This window comes from Melospiza melodia, chromosome 1 (assembly GCF_035770615.1).
Source record: "Melospiza melodia melodia isolate bMelMel2 chromosome 1, bMelMel2.pri, whole genome shotgun sequence".
NCBI lineage: Eukaryota > Metazoa > Chordata > Aves > Passeriformes > Passerellidae > Melospiza > Melospiza melodia.
The window spans coordinates 169,895,613-169,913,374 of NC_086194.1; positions in this window are offsets into that span (position 1 = coordinate 169,895,613).

Below are 17,762 nucleotides of genomic sequence, written 5' to 3' on the forward strand. Positions count from 1 at the left end.
TGCTGCTGCACCAACTGTAATTAAACAATTAAACCTGTGCTCTCTTTGAATCATGGATCACTTTTCCAGCTCTTAACACAACTGATCTATCATCCATTATTAGACCATCTGTACCTTGATACAAATAATTTATTGTGAACTTTTAGGAGCAGACACTGAGATTGGTCTGTGTGAATCCAGTACCAGATTCATTGAGAGCACCAATGACCTGATGACATTGATGTATTTGGTTTGGAGGACACTTGGCTGTGCCAAAAAACCCTGCAGGGAGCAGGGATTATAGACAAGGAGGCATCATCTGGTGCTGCCAGGATGATTGGGCTGTACTGGTTTGTTTGGAAAACAGAAGTGAGAAAATAGTTTTTTACTCTGATGTACTGTCACTGCAGAGAAGAAGAGACAGAAAGGGAAAGCTCTTGTTGTTCAGCACATCCATGGCAGAGCCAAGTCCAGTTTCTTATCCATTGGATTGTGCACTCCCAGTCATAAATAATTCTACTCTCCAAGGTTCCCGGTGTCCTTGTCAGAACCAATACACTGTTCATGGCTGAAGAAAGACAGAATCTTATAAAAACCAGAAAAAGAGTTCCTTGTAAATCACCACATCTATACTTAGAAATGTGTTAGACTTTTCTAAGCTTCAGTTCAGATCATATAAAGTGTTTTTTTTTCTTTTTCCGAGTTGAAAAATCCATCCAAAGGTCAGTCAGAAACAGGAATAAAACTGTCTTTCTAATCTCAAGCTGCTGTAATAGCATTTTTGGCAGTGAATGATAAACTTGAGCAGTTGAGGTTTACATGACAGATGAAGTGAACATGTCTTTGTCTGTACATTGAATGACCCAGCACTGGCCCTTTTTCATCTCTTCTCCCAACCTATCAGACTATTTATAGATTTTTACTACAAATGGACCTCCTGAACAGAGGAAGGCAAATCAGCTAGATCTGAAGAAAGCATCACGGTGGAGCTGTGCCCATAAAGCCATCATTCCTGGGCAGGAATCCCATTTTAGTGATAACCTCCCAGGAATATTAACTCTTCCTTTACCTGACAGGCATTTTTAGAGTATTTCACAGCTTTTAGCGAGTGTGAAGGGTTGTTCAGGGAGATCTTCTGATAATATAGATGTTAGTTTGAAAGCAAAGTGTCATATCCTGGCTAGAGCTCTCAGAGACATCCAGGAAATGAGATCTACTGCCCCTACACTGATTGCACCTGGCTGCAGGAACTTGAAAGCCATGATTCAGAGATCTCAATTTGAATGAAAAGTGGACACTTCTCATTACATAGTCCTTGATGGGTAGATGATGATAACACTCAAGGATGGCAGAGATGTGGGGGCTTTTCTCTGTCATGCCTCATAGATAAGAAAGCCTTGCTGGAGACCTGCAGTCCTTGCTCTGTTAACTCTGGAGGAATATATTCAGGGTCTGTTTTTTTAAAGTATCTTAATGTTCATTAGAGTGGAGATTCTTCCATGACCTTGGCTATAGAGCTGCACAATAATGTGCCCTGTCTGTGCAGGGAGTCCTAGTGGAAACCAGGAAATTTCTACAGCAGTGAGTGTGAGGTTCTCATCCCTGGATATTTTATCTTGGTAACTGAGGGTCAGGTCATGTGGATTTGAACCCTGCTGTGGATAGGAGGGACTTTGCAGTGAGAAAAAGAGTTCTCTCCCTATTTTGAGTGAGTTTCCAAGACATCGCATAAAAAACATTTGAATAAGCAGGGTCTTAGTTTTTTGGTGCTCTTCTGCAGGGCTGCTTGTGCTGAGGTGCCTCCTGGGCTGAGCTGCCACTGATCTCAGCAAGACTCAGTGGTGAGGTGGGTCTGGTGAGCAGACCAGATCTGAAAACACAGGTACTTCTATGCTTGAGAAGGTGTCTTCAGCTTCACAGTGAAAAATATTGTCAAGCCTCCCCTAGGTACACTGGAGACTTCAGGTTTCAGAGCAGCTGGTGAAAGAGAGGTTTAGGACCACAGCTTTTGACATATGAGCCTGAGGTGGGAGCTAGGGAGGCTGAAGGCTCCCAAACCTTCCAGGAAGATGGGGTCCCACAGATCCTCTGCTGGGGCGCTGCAGTCTGTGGGATATTTCTTCTTCAAAGCTGAACAGCAGCTCTCCAGACCCTGCAGGGAGGATTTGATTGCTCCTTGTCTTTAGGATGCCCTGGTACATATTCAGCTGCTCATGGCTCCAAGCAAGATGCTCCTTTCCCCATCTTCCCTCTTCCTCCAGGACAGGGGCCCCAGGCAGTGTCAGAGGCTTCAAACATCCAAGTGTTTTAGGTACTTAGATGAGCTGATGAGCTTTCCAATCCCATGCTGTGTAGAGGAACACAGAGAAGCTGGGAGAGTGTAGATTTAGCCTGGCACATATCTGAGGAGTTTTTGAAGATGGGAGAAAATATTTCCTGCAGCTCCTAGGGCTGGAAGCAAAGGTGGCTCTTGGACCCTGCAGGAGCTTGGCTCTGTACTTTGAAGACAAGAACATCCAAGGTATCCTGGGGAGGGAGAGCAGAATGGGCTCTCTGCTCCAACAGCTGCTTCCAAACCACTTCTGCAGGCAGGCAAATCTGCATCATTCCAGAAAAAGCAGAGGCCTCTCCAAAAGTGAACATGCAGAAGTGGAGTCAAACCAGAGTTCAGCCCTTCATGCTGCCAAGGAAATGCCTCTCACCCAGTAGAGGACAGCACACCACTCTTGGAATCCTTGTGAGCACAGTGGGAGATCTTTTCTTTAGTAGCATTTGCAAAAAGCATCCCTTTCCCAGCCATCCTGCTGTGTCCTTCTTCAGAGCCAGGCTGGGCTGTGAGAGGCATCAGAGCTGGCAGTGGCACTCAGGACCTTGTGTTCCCATGTTGGGTCCCCAGCCCAGCCTGGCATCCTCAGCTCTGCATGTCAGTGCATTTCATGGCATGGGCCAGCATGGCTTGGCTGGGAGGAGAAAGCAGAGAAGACAAGCTTGGGGCTGGACTCTGTCTGTCCGTATGGAGATGCCTGGTGCCACCTGAGATTCTGAAAAGCCACTGAGCTCACAAATCTTCAGCAGGACTTGTCCCTCATCTCCCAGCCCTGTGAGGAGTGTAGGTTTTAGTAAAACATCTCAGGTATCACCAGACATCAGAGCACAGATTCTGGTGTGAAGAATCCTAAGTGTTGTTTTCCTGTTCACTGGATGTCCAGATTCCTGCTCCAGCCACTGGACATCCAGTCAACACAGTTGGGTAACCTACACAGAGACTCAGGCACAAGCCAGGAGGGTCCCCAGTCTGTTGCCCACATGTAGGTGGCATTTCAGAGGTGCTAACTTCACTTGTGTTTGCTCTTTGTTTGCATGGGCTTCCACATGCCATGACTGAGCACCAAGGGACAGCTCCAATGGCTCAAGGTGCCACCAGGTGCACAACCAAATTGAAGCCCTGCACCATCTCCCAAGCTGAGTGGGCAGTGATCATGTCATTTGGCCAATTGATCAATGGAGGGATGAAACAGAGCAGATTTCAACCTCTTTTGTCCTCATTAAACCCTTGAGTAGTGCTTAGGCCCTGTGATCAATGTGGGTTGTGTTGGTGGGATGGAAAGCAAGAGGAACTGCTGGAGGTGCTGTAGCCAGACTTCAGCTCCAAAGGGAAAACTCCACAGCAAAGTTTTCAGGAATAAAGGACAGAAGCAGACAGCAAGAGGATTTGTCCATGAAGACATTTCAACACTCTCCACACAGCTGTCTGGGGTAAATAACAGCTGAATTCTCACAGTGCTCCCATGCTACCCTGACCACTCAAGGATTCACGTATGTGTTTCCAAATGTGTTTTTTCCTCTTCCCTCACAAAAGCAGCTTTTTGTGAATGAGAGCAGGTCCGTCAATGGGAAACAATGGCTCATAAAGATGTAATGATTAATTTGGAGCCCTGCCAGGGGTTATTGTTTCTCCCAGTGAGCTTTTGCCTGAGCTGGAGGTTACATTCAGAGCCTGCAGTTTCCTTGCTTTGCACCTCTGTGAAAGGAGCTGCAGTGTGAGGATACTGGGAACTTAGCTGAGCTCATTTTGTTATGAACTTTTCCTTTTATTCCTTTCCCATATTACAGAAACTTAGGCATGAAACCAGACCCAGGGAAAAACAAAACTATACCTGAGGATTTTCCCTACCACATGAACATGTGGATATTTTTTTTCCAACAGTGACCAAGTGAAGAAGCAGTTTGCAACCAATCTGTGTCTTCACTTTTCCTCTTTTTTTCCTGTGATGTGAGCAAATCTTCAAGAGTCTTTAGTCAATATCTACAAAGGCATTGGAACATACAGTACTGCAGTGCCACTGTGATAAGCATGGTGGAGCAGCCTGGTCCCATGAGCTGTCTGGCTGTGTGATGGCACATCTCCTCCTTTCTGTTGTGTAGGAACACATGTTCCCTTCCTTCTAGGCTTGCCACAGTAAATACAGCCCTGAGAAATCATTCTTCTAACACCAATAAAATCTGTCATTTCAAATTTTTTAAAGCAGTCTGTTTTGTAGCTATTTTTGGGAGCTCTGCCCTGTGTAAAATTCCATGCCCATTTCAAATGCACTTACTACATTTCTTCCATCCTCTTGCTGTGCCATTCTGGCTAAAATTAAGATTAAAAATAAAAATAAAAGCCCAATAGCAATGTTCTATACAGGCCAAAGTGTCTCAGACAAACTGGCAAAGCAGAGAGATTTTGAGGCTCAGTGGCCCAACCTTCAGAGCCCTTAAGGCTTAACTTTCCATTAGTCAACAGCACAGCTCATGTGGGTCCTAGTTCAACTGGTCAGAGAAGGGCACACATGGCTGATTGGTTAATGGCAGATCATCTGGCACTTGGGAATTTTCCACAGTTTAACTTTTGATGGAGGATGTTGGATGGAACCACCTGCTCCCATCCCTGCTGTGCAATGGGATGAGTGCCCAGCAGCATAGCAGCAATGCCAACACCAGCTGGGCTCGTTCCCAAACTTGACAAGGGCTACCACAAGCTGTGTGTCAGAAAAATGCCAGTTCAGTTTAGAAGTGTTCCTTTGTGCACTTGTACCTTGGCTGCTTAAAGTGACTTTTGACAGGTAACCTGCAACTCTTCACTGCAAGGAATATTAATGTTGGAATGGGCTGCCCAGGGAAGTGGTGGAGTCACCACCCCTGGAGGTTCAAGAAACAGCTGGAGGTCGCACTTAGTGCTGTCTTTTACTTGACATGATGTTGTTTGGTCAAAAGTTGCACTCAATGATCTTGGGGGTCTTTTCCTATTTCAATAATTCTGTGATTCTGTGGTTTCATTTCATATGTGAATATGTAATCTGTGACCATCTCTGATAATACATTAGAGGGATTTATCTATCATAGAGCAGAAAAAGGGAGGGAAAAATCTATTCCCTTTAATTTCCAGCTTCATGGACTCATGTTCTTCCTGTCCTGCTCTTGTTAAGTGTCTCCTTGTTCTCTCTTAGGCAGTTTGCTGTAAGTGTGTACCAAACTCTAAGGTCTGTGGCTGGGATGAGGTGAGATGTTTGGAAAAGAAATAGCACATTTGTTTTATGTAGATCAACGCAGCCAATGGAGGAATTGCCAGGACTTTATTGGGCCAAAGTCAGCTGGCTGGAATTAGGTGGACTTCTTGGCAATCCCATCATGTTGATGAGTAAGTGTCAAGAATCTGAACATGATGGATGCAATCCTGTGGGTTAATGTTTTGCAGCTAAATCTCCTGTAGAAAAAGGTGGAGAGGGACTTTTGACAAGGGCATGTAGTGATAGACCAGGAGGGAATGGCTTTAAACTGACAGAGACTGGATATTAGGAAGAAATTCTTTCCTCTGAGGGTGGTGAGGCCTTGGCACAAGTTGCCCAGAGAAGCTGTGGATATCCCATCCCTGGAAGTGTTCAAAGCCAGTCTGAAGGGGGTTCTGAGTGACCTGGTCTAATGGGAGGTGTCCCTGCCCATGGTACGGGGTTGGAACGAGATGATCTTTAAGGTCTCCTCCAACCAAGACCATTCCATGATTCTCTGACTCTATGAAATCAGTGGGAGTTTTCCTTTCTGTCCTTTGGCTTCTAGGCAGGATTACAAATTATGGTAGGCCATGTGTCGTGCACTGTGACATGAATGCAAGAGCTGTCACAGGACTTTATGTATCTTTACTTGAGATGCATTATCTGCTCCTGGTCTTCTCCAGAATGGTCATTTTGGATAACAGAGTTTCCCAAAACAATTTGTTAAAAACCAACCAATTGAAACCTGAGATGGAACTGAAATTATTTTAATTCCTCTTCTGTTTAAATTACAGGTTGACTATGGCTGAGCGCTCCTCTTCCTGTGTGTATCTACTGAGTAGCCTTATCTGCACCCAGAGCAGGGGGTGACAGCAACCTGCCTTGGAGAGGCAGGGCTGGGCTGTGTCTGAACTACAATTTAAAGTGGTCAACTTCTTGTGTGAATATGGCAAACCATCAACATTCTCTGTGCTATGTGTAGTGATATGTTCCATAGACAAATCCACCCGTGAGCCTGAGTCTGAAACATGCAAAATTTCCTGTGATGATGCAAAGGAGCCCTAAAAGGATCCAAATGTAGTAATTTTTTTTTGTAATCTCTACTCTGGCATGGAGGAAATAAAGATAGTAACAGAGAAAGTAAGAAGGGTCTGGTAGTAGTGACAAAGTTATGCTCTGAAGGAACTGTTCTCTAGAGCTGGAGGCCACATTCTGAAGTTGTGTCTCTGTCTGTGGGTGGACAGGAGTCATGCCTGGGGTTCTGTTTGTTTCCTCTGCTTCAGTCACAGCTCTGCAGTTTTTTCACCCTCCCCTCCCACCCGACTGCATGTTTCTCCTGCCCCATTTGCACTGGGCAAATGCTGGAGTCAGTTCCTAGGAACTGACTGAAGAGAACTGGAAGTTAAAGGGTCTTGGGGAAATTAAACATTGCTTAATCCCATGGTGGAGCAGTTCCGCAATCACCCTTTCTGCAGAATAGGAGCGTGGGAGCTCATGTGTGCTCGGGAAGTCGTGGTGGGTGAAGCAGGACCGGCCTTTGCTGCAGCAGTTTGGAGATGACTGCAAGGCCACACTTGGGCAGATGCTGCTAAGGACACAGTGCCATGGGTCATTACCCTTCTGACTCAGAAAATGATTCTCTTCTGATGTGCACTTGGCCTCTGACATCACCCCCTGTGTGCTGTACCAGCCTGTTGGAGGGGATGTGCTGTGCAGACTTGGCTGATGTGCGGTGAAGCATCGAGCTCCCTCCCTCTACTTACACAACTGGTGGTAGCCACCAACCTGCCTCCAGCCAAAAGCCTGTCAAGAAGATGCATTGACTCAAAAAGCAGCAATGAAATATTTAAGGAATGGCTAGTCCATTGGTATATTTTATATATTTTTTTTTAATTTTCTCTGTATAAAGCCTTTCTGTGGGCTTGAGCAAGGAATCAAAACTCTTTCCTTTAGTTTTTACTAGAAACAGATACACATTTCATTCCTGGAAATTATTTCAGTCCTGTTATTGATTTGTTTGTATTGATGGCTTTGGGAGCTTTTGACAAAGGACCATGGGTATAAAAACAGGGGAAAGAAGTAGATCTCAGCAATATTGTTTTGATTCCATGCACCCAATGACCATGTGGCATAGATTAATGGGAAACTGATGTTATTTTTCTTTGTCTGCCAGCACAGCTCTGAGGCAAACCCAAGCACTGAGAAACAAATGGGGGCTGTGCAGCTGCTCTGTGCTGTTACCAGAGTCAGTCTCTGGTTCTGAGGTCTTCCAAGGTCACTTCTGATTGCTTTGGATGGGACACAATGGCATAAGCATGACCTCCCATCTAGATGATATTTGTTATGACCTGTCTTTTATGTTTTTGATCTAATTAGGGCTATTGTGATATCCCATTATTTGTAAAGAGTCTGTATTTTTAAGAGACATTCTGGTCTTTGTTCTTAGTTTCATTTCTGTTCTTTCACTTTCAACACTACTGAGTCAAAAGTATGCCTAAATCTCCTCCTAAATTATCCTGGGTCTTAAAATCTCCCTGGTGTGCCTGCAAAGGGAGATGTGGGCTCAGTAGAAGAGGAGACAGTCTCCAAGACCAAGTGTAGAACCTGGTGGTGCTGAGTGTGTTGCTGCAGAACCAGCTCACACTGATGCTTTCCAGGTATCCCTGCTGCTCTTCCCATTTCCCACCTGCTCTTCCTGTCCTCCTCCTACAGGTTCATAATAGTTATTTACCAGGAAACTCTCTGATATGTCCAGTGAGGGAAATCCCACCCATCTGTGAGAGTGAGGATGAGGAGCTTGTTTGCTCCAAGGGAGGAAGAAAGAAGCAGTGACTAGCATGGCTTGATGCTGATCATCTCCTCTCCTGGCTTTGGTGGCTCAGCAAAGGTGAGGCATTTTCTCCCAGGTTTCTCCAGAGCCTGGAAAGCAGTGTGATCTTGGGGATGTCTGTGGAGGGTGTGATGTTCCTAGTTCTAGGAAGTGCTGGCACTGGATGTGCTGTTTCTTTGTCTGGCCTTTGTGCTCCGGCCAGTGCATTTACTGCAGAGAGCTGCTGCAAGGGCAGCATACCAAGGGCTTGACTCAGCCCTTGCTTTGCTTTTTATGGGCTCCCAGTCCAGTAGAGCCAAGATGCTTGGCTAGCCCAAGGTCATCTCCTGAGGTGCTCAGATGCTGCAGAGAAGTGCAAACCCCTTCATTTCACATGTGGAGGATGAGTGGATAGCCTGTCTCAAATCACTCTTAAGGAGGCCAAGTGTGGCACATGTTGCCTTCTCCCTCATCCATCAACCCTGCTCTGGCCTGATGCAAGAAGTCTGATAACCTTTTTCAAAGGACCAAAGGGAACAATCTGAATCACTTGAGGATGAGTCAAGTTTGGATGGATTCCCCACAGGCAGTCTTGGCAGCTGGCCTAGCACCCTTGCAAAAGGATTGACCTGTTCTGTCCCATCACAGCAAGTGGGAGAAGAGCTCTTCTCAGAGTGGCTTGTGCTTCCAGACTGGAGCCCACCATGCTCTGCACAGCTGAGGGTTTTTGCGGGAGGCACATCAGGTGCCAAGCACAATGTTCCTGGCAGCTGGGGACACAGATGGGTTCCGTGTGCTTGAGGAGTAGGCTGAGGCGAAGGAGGCCATGGTGGTGGTCTGGAGGAGCCTTAGCTGAGCTGTTTTCTGTGATTTCCCTCCTCATCCCTTGTCTGTGATGCATTTCCCACCACTGAGGGCTGTGATCTCTGGTTCTTCTGTCTGAGTTCAGTGAGAATTTTGCTATGGACATAAAGGGAAAAAATACCTGCCCATTTCAGGACTTTGAGCAACCAAGAGTCACAAGCTAAACCTCCAAATCTGGTAGAGATGCTGGGTGTGGGTGTAGGAGAAGATCATAGAATATGCTGAGTTGGAAAGGACCCACCAGGATCATTGAGCCCAGTCCCTGGCCCTGCACAGGTCACCCCAAAGATCACACCATGGTCCTGGGAGCGTTGTCCAAACACTCCTTGAAATCAAACTGTTGGAGTCAGATGGTCAGGAATGGTCAGGCTCCAGTTACCTCAACAGGGGCGTTTAGTGGTATTTGAGATGCCTTTGGAAATACTGATCAGTTGGTTCAGAAGATCATGGATCTCCTGTAGTTTCTAAGGGGACAAATCTTCCATCCCCAGGTGGACTTCCCAGACACTGGCCTGAGACACTTTTGGAGCTTGGAGCTTGGACAGGCTGTGAGATGGAAGGCAGTGGCTCTCACCCTTCTAAGGCTGGGTGTCCCAGTTTCTCAGCTTGCCACTTCTGGTCATTTCTTGTAGCTCTGTTAAGGAATTTTGGGCAGGATAGTCTAACTTTACATGGATAATGCTTCTATTTGGGAAATAGCAGATGTATCTCTTCAGCATGGAATGTATTCCAGCTTCACACCCCTTCTGGCTGGAAGGAAAGTACAGTTGCTCACATGGACGGTCTGTAAGTACTCACTATAATCTTTTTTTCTCTCTTAAGCTCTTCCTCCTTCAAAGGTGCTGAACCTTTGGGTTGAAAGATCAATTTCCAGGAGGTAGGACATATGTCAAGTAGGACATGCAGCAAACCCAAGCAACAAAACGTGTTCTTCCCCATCCAACCCTTGCTGTGTAATTCTAATGGTACCCACACCTATAAACCCTTTGGCCAGGTGGTTGGAAATTCATCTCACTGTCTCCAGGGTGGGGCTCAACTCTGGCTGGAGACCCAGATGTGTGGGAGTCTCCATGTCTGTGTATCCATGTGTACTAACTCTGAACTCCCATTATACCTTGCAAAGAGAAACCAGCCAAAAATGTCTTGATTCACTTGCAAATGTGTGGGTTCCTAACACTGTGTGAGATGCTGGGAAGCATCTCCCTTAGAATCTTGGAATGGAAGAATAATTAAGGTTGGAAAAGACCTTTTAAGAAAGTCAAATCCAACTCAGCCTCCAGCTGCTCACAGTGATTGGGTTTTTCAAATCCTGCTTCTTGTTGTCCTAAACTTTCCACCTCTAAAACATCCCCAAGGAGCCGGGAAAAACAACCCAGGTATCTCCAACTTTCCTTCAACTTCTCAGAAGCAAAGGAACAGCATAGCCTGGGCCACTTGTCCCCCTCCTTTCCCCAGCTTTTTCAAGGGAACACTCTGGCCTGTCCTTCTGCAACGCTTCGTGACACCAGTTCCTCTGAAGGCAACACAACCGCAGGGCAGAGGCGAGGCACATTCCTGATAGGACCAAGATAGCTTTTTCCCATAGCTCCCAGGCAGTGGGAACAGGGCACTTTTTCAAAGGACTGCTGTGCCTAAAGTTAAAATAACAGGAGGAACAGAGTGGGAGATCCAAGCTGGATTTGAGTGCTTGGGGCTCGATTCCTTCCAATTGAAGTAGAAAAGAGAAGATGACAAAAGGATGCACTTGGTGAGTTTCCAAAAATACTTTTGTGACCATTTTGGTATCTCTTTGGTCTCATAGCACCACAGGAATAAATCTGCCTGATTTGAGTTCGTACACACAATCCAAACTGCAGCTTTGTTTTGTTAACAAGGATTACCCAGGCCTGTGGTTTTGTTGTTGTTTCCAAAAGACTTCTCCTGCTGTTGGGGTAGATGAGTCCCTCTTCCCCCTGAGTCCCTCTTCCTACCCCCCCATGGAAGAACAATATTGATATAAAGTCTAAAACACTTAAAATCAGATGGCCTGAGTGTTGTTTTATGACTTGGAAGCCCCAAGCTATCTTTGTCCCTCTGATTTTTCCATAATTTTACAAGTAATGGAAAATCTTGTCTGCTTTCAACCTATAAATCTCCATCAGCTACAGAAATGCCTCTCATGAGAGAATAAATATATGGGTGCTCTGGGGTCACCATGGTGTTGTAGGTGACAATCTTTGAAGCTTTCACAATGGAGCCTGTAAGAGCAAGGAAGGGGGAAATCTGCCCCTTGTTATTTTAAAGCTATATCTTGAAAAACAGGAACTCGTGCCAGGACAGTTTATTTTGGTTAAAGCCAAGTTGTGCAGCAATTCCCCTGAGGGAAGACTGAACTTGAGAGCAGAGAGCAGGAGAGAGACAAGCTTGGGGGGAGACTGAGTGTTTGTGTTTAATCAATGCTGAGTGATTGTTGATGCTTGGGAGCATCAGCACCAGTTTTGGATCAGGTGAACAATGCTCTCCACAGATGTCCAGACAGCTGCAAGCCATGAAGAACATTGGGAATTTAAGTCACAGCTGAACTCGCCTCATCCAACACCTCAATGTCACTGCAGCTCAGCCTTTGTGCTGTTTTGTCTTCATATGTCCCACCATGGCTGGAGCTGAAAGGATGCACAGGCTGTGTCTACAGCAGTAAATCACTCAGGAGCATCCCAGGAGCATAAACATCATCTGTACAGCTAAACTGCATGGGCTACAAGGCGGGGGCTGGCTGAGAAAAGTCCCTCACACTGTAGGAGATCAGGTTTGTGATGACCTGAGGACTGTGAACATGTACAAGTCTGTGAGATCTGACAAGAGGCATCCCAAAGTCCTGGGGGAATTGGTTGAGGCAGTTGCCAAGCCACTCTCTAAGATATTTAAATAGTCATGGCCATCGGTGAAGTCCCCAGGGACTGAGAAAAGGAAACCATTGAACTTATTTTTAATGAGAATAAAAAGAGAGACCAGGAGGACCCTGGGAATGACTGACCTGTCAGCCTAACCTCTTTTAGCACCACAAAATCTTGTGATGAGGATTTTCACAGTATGACCACATGTCACATGAACAACTGACTTGTATTTGCCTTGAAGATTCCTTGTTTTAGTTTCATTAGATTTCCCTAGATTTTGCATTAAAAGGAACAGTGAAAAAATCTCTACCCTTTCTGTTCCTTTCGTGGTTTTATAAATCTCTGCATCCTTCCTATTGCTCTCTCTTGTTTTTTCCCCCAGCCTGAAAAATCCTGGAGTGCAATTCACTCCTAAGTTTCAGTGTGCTGAAATCCAAGATGATGTTTTCATGGTGCTTCCAAACCAAGATCTTGTCCCAGCCCCTCATTTCAATCTGTGTTTTGAAACCCCTCTTAACCCACTTCCCATCCTTCCCACATGGAACTAGCAGCACAGCTTGATCCTCAGAGCAGCTAAATTTTCCATCCAGAGAGCTGTGATCATTTCATGGAGAGACAGAAGGCATCAGAGATAAATGTCAGTGGCAACATGTGGCTGTTAAATGTGAGCAGCAAAAGCAAAATTCACCCAAAACCTGTGAGAATATGTGTCACCTCCTCCTTGTTCACCTGCCAGGGACATGGAAAAGCAGTTGCAATTCAGGGAGGCAGCACGGGCTGTGGGATTTGAAATCACACCCTGGGCTTTGGAGCCAATTCTCTATGACTGCAAACTCCAATTGAGTGTGTGAGAGCTGAGAACAGGAATCACCCTGGCCACACATCCCCACTCCTTCCAGGAACACCACAACTGCAGCCAGGGCCCTGGGGACTTCTGCAGATGTCCTCTGGAGAACTGGACAAGCTGGCTTTGCCTGGAAAAGGAAGAAGGCTTATCCTCCTAGAAAACAGATCAAAGCTACCCTGAGACACAGCAGTGGAAAACATTGGAGGAGGAAATTGCAGAAAACTCATTCTAACCTTTGGATAAGACTCAGCAGGATAAATTTTTCCTGTTCTTCAGACTTCTCTTTGCAATGATTCTGGAGGGGTTGTCACTGTGGGTGTTGTGCCTGTCAGCAGGTGGGACGGAATTGATGAGAAGCAAATGTTCAATGAAAAGCAATGATCAATGTTCAATGAGAAGCAATGATCAATGTTCAATGAAAAGCAATGATCAATGTTCAATGAAAAGCAATGATCAATGTTCAGTGATCCTCCATCCTGCTGGGCTTGGGTACCCACGTTCTGGATGCTCTTCTCCCATCCAACATGTTTGGAAAAAAACAGTTTTTCCTTTTCCAGATTTCCTGGCCAACTCATTCCTACTCCACACTTGTTTGTCCCTTTGTGTACCCTTGTTTTATTTTTATATTCTGGAGAAGTAGGTGTTTGGAGAGAGAGCTGGTGTGTCTGAAGAGCTGCATCATCTCATCTCACCTCCAAAGGATTTTCTGTCTCAGGAGAGTTTTCCTTTCTATCCTCTTCTCACCAGCCAGATGTTTTTTTCTGGGAATTGCCTTCCTGAATCTGCCAATCCCTTTTTGCCATATCTGCTATATTCCCTGGCTGCAAAAAGAGAATTTTCAAGCTGGTTGCCACAGCCAGGATTGACAAACCCTTGTCAGGAAATCACTGGACACGAAAGATCTGCTGAGAAGGCAGATTGTCATTACAGACCAAAATATTCCCATTGAGGACTATGGCAGTTAAAAACATGTAGTTTTATGGCTCTAAGAGTTAATTACTGCACTCCTGTGCTTTTATTTTATTTTATTTCACTTTATTATGTTATATTTATTTTATTACTTACTTTAATTTTATTACATTTTTGCTTTCTAAAAGAATCCTCAGCCTTTTTTTTTTTTTCATTTTTTTCCAAATAGAAAAAAAATCTCACCTCAAAATATAAAAGCAAAAATTCTGATTTGGCTGCAATTAGATGAAAATTAACACCTTAGTCAGGATTAAACAGAGAGAGGTTGCTGCACCACAGCCACTTCCCATGTCTGGGTCAGCAGGGATTTGTTCCCTGGACAATCTGCCCTGCTGCACCTGCTCCATAATTTGGGGCCATGGGAATGACCGGGGGGTTGCCATATGGACCCGTGCCTGTGGATGGCAGCTGTGGGGCAGGGGATGGTGTGGGACAGGGGCACCCCAAGGAACCCTTGTGGGGAGCACTGTGGGGCAGGCTGGGCCTGTGCCCAGCATGGGCAGGGGACCAGGGAAGCAGCCAGGGCTGGTGGCAGAGCAGAGAAAAAGGCACTTTTTGGCATTGGCTTTCCTAGTGCAGGAAATGTGAAGTTCCAAGAACCCTTATAAGGAAGAGCAGAAGAGGAGCCATGAATCCTGGCAGGGCATGAGCTGGGGAAGGATTGCAGGGCACACGTGCTGGAGAGGTTGGGCTGGGAGGATTCACAGCAAACCTGGAGCAGCATGAGGTGCCTTTGTCCTCCTACAACCTGGGAGAGCCCTGAGGACGTGGGGACTGAGGGTGTGGGAAGAGAAAAATCCCTTGGGTGGGACTACAGGCCATTCTTCTCATGGCGAGGGATGAAGGAAGGCTGCTGGGCTGTGTCCAGCCTCAGCAAATGTGGATTTGTGCCTCCTCCTGTGCTGTTTTCTTTGTGGGTGCTTTGATCAGGGTTACTCTGACACACCTGAGCCTGTGGGGGGACCTGATCCCAGCCCAGGTGAGGGATGAACAGGTACAAGGACATTTGGAACAGGATCCCCAGGAAAGTGGGCACAGCACCAAGCCTGACAGAGTTCAAGAAGTGTTTGAACAACAATCTCAGGAACTTTGTGGGGTTCTTGTGATTGTCCTGTGCAGGGCCAGGGGTTGGACTTGATGACCATTGTGGGTTGCTTCCAACTCAGGATATTCAATGATTCCATGGCTTGATCTCTCTCTTCCTATCAGGGCTAAAACAAGACTGCAAATCTTCAGAGTCACTGGCAGACCTCCTCCTGACTTCAGCAGCCTCAGGATTTGCATCATTGCTGGGTAATTTGCCCAGAACAATTTTGGAAGGAAGTATTAAGAAAAAGGATCCTGTAGATGACCAGTGGCCAGCCTTCACATATGAGTCTCTGGATGCTCTTATTCACCATCTGTATTAACTCCAGATGTGCACAGATTGAAAAATATATTTGGGAAGCATCTACTGACCTGACAAAGTGAAATAATTTCCCCCAGACTTCCCATTTGAAATGACTTGTTCCCATCTTTCTTCTCCTTTGTAGCAGAACCTGTGGGATTGCAGTTGGAAGGGAAGAGATGGGACAGCTTGATGGAATGATGTGTATTAGCATTTTTTTTCTATTCCTCGCTGGAAAAATCACTCTCACCACTTCCAGGGCAGAAGCTCATGAGAGAGCAGGAGTTCTTGGCAGTCCCCATCCAGTGCAATAGAAAGTGTGCCAGCACTGTGGGACATGGGAATGGCCTGGCAGCATGGGCCATGTGCCACACAGTACCTAAACCCAGCTCTGAGCACGAGACTGTGCCACCAGACCCAGCCCTGGGACTGCACAAGCTCTGTGCCACAAACAGCTCTGTGCAGAGCATGTCTGGAGCCAGTGGCTTCAGAAAGCATAGAATCATTAAGGCTGGAGAAGACCTCTAAGATGATTAAGTCTATTGACCCAGCACTGCCAAGTCCACCACTGAGCCATGTCCTTAAATGCCACATCCATGTTTTTTTAATACTTCCAGGAATGGTGATTCTACCACTTCTCAGGGCAGCTTCTTCCAGTGCCTGAGCATCCTTTCAGTGAAGAAATTTTTCCAATATCCAATCTAAACCTGCCCTGGAACAACTTGAGGCCATTTCCTTTCATTCTGTCCCTTGTCACCTGGAAGAAGAGTCTGGCTCTGATCTCTTTTCAGAGAGTTTTACAGAGTGATGAGGTCCTCTCTGATCCTCCTCTTCTCCTGGGATCTTGGGTTTGCTCTTGGGAAAAGTGTGGATGCTCTTGGCAGGGGCACTGCACAACCAAAGGGTTGAATCCAGAGGGAAGGAGCAGCTGCTGGTTTGTGTTGGACACAGGATGGGTGCAGCTTTGGGGGTGTTTGGATTTTATTTGGTCATATCTGGTTTTCCTCTTAGCTGGTGTCAGGACCAGTGTGAGGATGGTTCTGTACTGGCTGCAAACCCATATTTCCTCCTTAGTAGAACCCCCAAATATTCCAGAGTTTGTGGCAAAGGGTGTTTCAGTGAGCATCTAACTTGCCATAAGTTATGTTTCACTGGAAAAGTGTTTGGTTTTGATTTGAAGGATAAAGAACTGGTAAATCCACCCCTTCCCATTACTGACTTGTTTTAGTGTTTTATTATCTGTATTGTTTAAGCATGTGCTTAATTTTTCTTTTGAAGTTGTTTGGTTTCCTAAACACAAGCTTGAGCCACGCTGTCAGACATTAAATCTCCCCTGCAGACACTCCAGAGGTCTGTGCTGACCTCACCTCACTCTTCCTTTGCTGTAGACAGCTGACCACTGGGGCAGAACAGCTGATTTATCGTGATGTAAATCAAAGCACAAACATTGCCCCAGCCTATTTTTATTTGGCCAAGAGAGATTATTGAGTACAACTGTGATTACAGGAATGCCATGGGTGACCTGTGTGAAATCTGGGCTGCTGAGAGGCACAGATAATCCTGCATGATGCTGTTATGATTCTCACCATCCCAGCATGACCTGTGGTGGGCACAAATCCAGTGCAGGTACGAGGCAGGGTCAGTGTGCAAATACACACAAGCACAGGGGGCTCTGTCATTCCCAGCTTTCTGTGCTGAGCCCAGAAAGGGTCTAGGTGGGGAAATAGAGTCACTGTCCCCATTGCCACGCTTGTGCCTCTGCTTTTGGACTTGTGTCCCTGTACCTTGCACTCTCCCCAGGTTCATGTAGCTCAGTTTTGCCCTCCAGCAAGCTCCTCTTTATCAACTGAGGAGCCAGAGAGCATCCTGAATAAAAGCTAGAGAGCAGAACACTGGCCAGAAAATTGCAATTTTGCCTCAAGTAGTTGGGTATGAGCCAGATTTGCTCTGTGTCAAATCTTGATTTTTCATTGTGTATTCAGCACTGTCAGGTAACCCTTTTAATTTTAATTTTTATTTTTAATTTTTTAAAAATTTTATTTATTGCTGTTTTGAAAACCTGACACTACCCATGGCTTTGTTGTGGTTTTCTCCAACAGCACCTGCCACAGAGGGATTTGGCTGCCAAAAAGAACAAAAATACTGATCTCAAAGCCTCTAGCTGTGCTGGCTTTCCATCCTTGCCCGGCTGCAGGAGAGGTGGCTGAGAGGCAGCAATCTCTGGCTCCTGTAGCTCATGTGGAAAGCTTACTCTGCACCCACTCTTATCTAAACACGCCTAAGCCCCAGCAAGCTGCTTCAGCTCCACTGGCTTTACACTTCAGGCTGTTTTGAAAGTGAATTTGTAAAGACATTAACATTATTTAAACAGTTTAGCCACAGAATTACCCAGTGGTGCAATCCAGCTGCCAGAAGAGGAGACACAGGGCTCTTTTGCACTGTGGATCAAACAAAACTTGGCCAAAGCACGTGGGCCCTGGAGGATGCCAAAACCAGGGGTGAT